This window comes from Haliaeetus leucocephalus, unplaced genomic scaffold (genome assembly GCF_000737465.1).
Source record: "Haliaeetus leucocephalus isolate CR32 unplaced genomic scaffold, Haliaeetus_leucocephalus-4.0 Scaffold206, whole genome shotgun sequence".
NCBI classification, from domain to species: Eukaryota; Metazoa; Chordata; class Aves; order Accipitriformes; family Accipitridae; genus Haliaeetus; species Haliaeetus leucocephalus.
Window position 1 is genome coordinate 13,226,447 of NW_010972642.1, and position 3,790 is coordinate 13,230,236.

Sequence of the window (3,790 nt, forward strand, 5' to 3'; positions counted from 1 at the left end):
CGCGGGGGGGGGAGGTAGGGCGGGCTCGGTGGCGGGGGGGGCCGGGTGAGCGGCGGTGGCAGCATCCCCTCGGGCAGCCCTGTCGGGGTTGGGGAGGGGGATGGGGGGTGACTACGGGTCCGGGAGGGCTGCATCCCTCCCGCTTTGGGAGGGGATGCCCGTCCGAGTGGAGGGGATCGCTGTCCGCGCTCCTGCAAGAGCATCTTCTTTTCCCGAGGCTGATCCGCTTGCCCAGGGGAGAGAGGGGTGCTGGGGGCCCGTCGGGGAGCACCGGAGGGTCGCTGGTGCCCGGGGTGTCGTGGGGGTCACCGTCTCCAGCGGTAGCCGTCGTAGGCACGGCGAGCCCAGGCCAGGAGCTGGACCTGAGGATCCCGCCGGCGGTGTAAGCTCCATCCTCTTTGCTTCCCTATAAGGCCACGAATGCCACTTCTGAAATGAATTTGGGGCACCACTTCTCCTCTGCTTGCCGGAGAAGTTGGAGGATATTCCAAGATTGAGGTTTCTTGCATGTTAATGTGTACCGCTGGCGCTGGCTGGCGTGTCCGGCTGGCTCCCTTATTTGTTCATTGTTATTTTCAAAAGAGATAAGATCTGGGAAGATGGTCCTGTTCTGCTCTTCCTCACCCCCCAGCCCCTGCAAAAAAGGAAAGTATATGGAAATTGATAAGTGGACTTTCACCATGTAATTATAAATATGAGCATTTCTCAATCATTTTTCAACCTAACTGCACTTGGCAAACATTGCCATCTGTTCCAGTACCTGTATTAAGTCTTTCAGATGTACGTGTTAGCTTCATAACCTCTCAAAAATACACAGCAAAATAGTGGCTGGACCAGTTAGAACTACTGGGTCTCCATCTCTTACCGTTGTGACTTTATCCAGAGCTTCGGTGGTGCCTCGGGTGGTGCTAGTCCCAGTTTAAAGAACTGGGCATATCTTTGAGTGTGAATGACGATGCCTTCTCCAAGTTGTATGTATATGTCTATGTTTGTGTGGTGTGTTGCTGGTTTACCCACTAAACCCTGCACTTCACACTCATTTTATCGCTGCTGCCATTATTGCTTACTTGAATCCTGTTAAATGATTACAAATTAGGTTTCAGGTATCATGTGTATCTATCAGAGGCCTCTCATCCATAAAGAATACACTGTATGAATTTGCTTGTTGAACTTCTAGCACTCTTCTTAGAGCTCTCCTGTTCGCACACATTAATTCTCTCCCATTAGTCGATTCCCACGTTGCTGTGGTTGGAAGTTGTTGCAGTATATGACCAGTGTGGCTTCATACTGCTGGGGGGATGCTTGTTCACATCCCATTTCTGTTTGCTGGGTAAAAGGACCAGACCAAGTATCAGAGAATTTCAGAGGAAAATTTTTGAGTTGATTATTAATCCCGTCGTAGTAGTTTGTTGATTAATGTTGATCTGGCCACTCTGTGGAACTTGTGCTAGAACACAAATGGGTAAATTTCAAATAGACTAACTCTGACAGCAGTAGTATTTAGTGAATTATGTTGAACTAAAAGTTTGTTTGTTTAAGTAAATGTGTTAATTGTTGCATTAAAGGCAGCTATTTTCAACAGTTTTTGGCTTGTAGATTCATAAATTGTTTTTACTGAAGGTACGGTCCCTTTGGTAGTTTAACTCACCTGTACTGTTATTCATAATGCATTTGAACTTGCATTTTGTGGCAACCTTTTGCATACCGTTTAGAAATGGTCCACAGATCTCCAATGGCTTAGTGGAGGTGAAAAACAACAATGCCATGTAAAACACATAATTAGTATAATGGAATTATTACTGTTGCACCGATAGACCTTTCCAAAGGAAATACAGCTCTGAAAGGTCCAGTTCTCTTCTTACTTTCACCACAGTCAGTCAGGAATAGCTCTATGCAGTCTATGGTCTTAAAATAACGAACAACTGGTAATAAAACTAAGAAGTTGGATGTCTACTATTTATTTTTTCCATTTAGTATTCCTTACGAAGTGTGTCTAATAAAAACAAAATTATTTTATGTAGGGGAAGGAGAAGATGTACCATTTTTAATCAGAATCCTAGAGCTTATAAGGAAAGTAAAACTCAGTATTTTACCAAAAGACATGAATACTGTGTAAATACAAATTAATTTTGTGTCTTGCACAGCATGACTACATCTTAAGTGCTAAAGTTATGACTGTTCTACAGTCACTAATGTCAAAGCTAGAGGTACATAACATATAATTAACCTGTAACACTCTCTGTCGTATTATATGACTAAGGATAATATTGTAGCATACTTCACAGAATACATTAAATGTGTTATGCTAGTCCCCATTTTCTTACTCTGGTAAAATTTCTATTGTAGCCTAACTCAATTTTTCCTAAGCAGACGTATATGTAATGATAGCTCAGCTAATGATATTATCTTCTGTGGCATGGCTAGAATGACATCAGAGGAGCTATCAGCCCTATGGTCTGCGAGATCTAAACTAATAGACGTGATCTAGAATAACATTTCTGTCTGTGATGCAGTACTCCAGAACACCAATATAACTCACAGAGTTTAAATTTTCCTTCCAGAGCATCAGACACTGGCAAAAGGCTCCTCAGTTGAGAAATGGCAACTTCTGTTATCCGAGTAAACTGATGTATACACATCCTTCTTAAATCACCTCACTATTTTACCTGTTAACTATGGATTATATTTATTTTTTAAATTTCCCATTATCCATAGGAAGTTTTATTACCAAATTGCTATTTTTGTGATTTTTTTGTTATCTTGCTTTACGTATACTTCTTTCACGTTATTTCCTGGTGTTTTAGAAGCTCCAAAATAGCTCTTCTTTTGTGGTCTTTTAAAAATATGCCCTTAAACATTAATTTACTTTTTTTCTGAGTTAAGGCATTTCCCTTCATTCTAGTATTGCTTCAGTAACAATTTTTAACTGCCTCCTCCTTTCTGTATCAATTGTAGTAGCAATGACAGAACCTTAAATTATGGTACTCAGTGGAGGCTGGCAGTCTAGCCTTAATTTAAATATACAGAGAAGCTGTTAGTCTGTGGAGAGCTTCAAATACAGTTATGAGGAAGGAGAACTTTCACACCAAGTTTAAACAGATTTTTTTTAACTTCAAATTTGGTGGAATGCCCAGGAAACCATCCTGCCATTCTATTTAAAATCCAACTAATTTTTAAAATTTATGTTTGATCAGGTCAAGTCTATGTGCAGAACTCCACCTGATGAGTTGAAGAAGTAATCAATTTGAAGTAAATTGATATAATTTTGTCCTCGGTTACACTGGGATATAAATAGAATAAATTCATTGATGTTAGGACTTGGTTCCATGTTGCTGTCTTTTGGAGCAAATCAGAAAGTAGCCTACAATAGAAAACTCTTTTGTAATCTTAGCTCTTGCATGCATGTATGTGTAATTTTGAGGTTTCTATTTGCTTTTTTGTAACAATTTGAAGTATTTGCAATATTGTAGGAAAGTAAAATGTTTCATAATCTGCTCTAAAGTCAGATACTGGCATTTTTTGTATCCATGTTTTTATTCATGTAAGTGGTTGCCTCTCATCCTTCTTTATGTTTTTCTGAAGTTTTTGTCTTCCACATTCACTCATGATGCATTTCTCAGCACAGAGGAATATCGTCTGTGGCTACCAATTTCTTTCAACCATCTTTTACATTTGTCCTGCATTTACTGAAATCCTGCAGGGTCACCAGTTACAAGCTGCTGTTGTTTTGAAAGTGCAAAACCCCCTCTCAGTGAATGGAAGATACTTTGGGATACATTCTTGTCCTTCT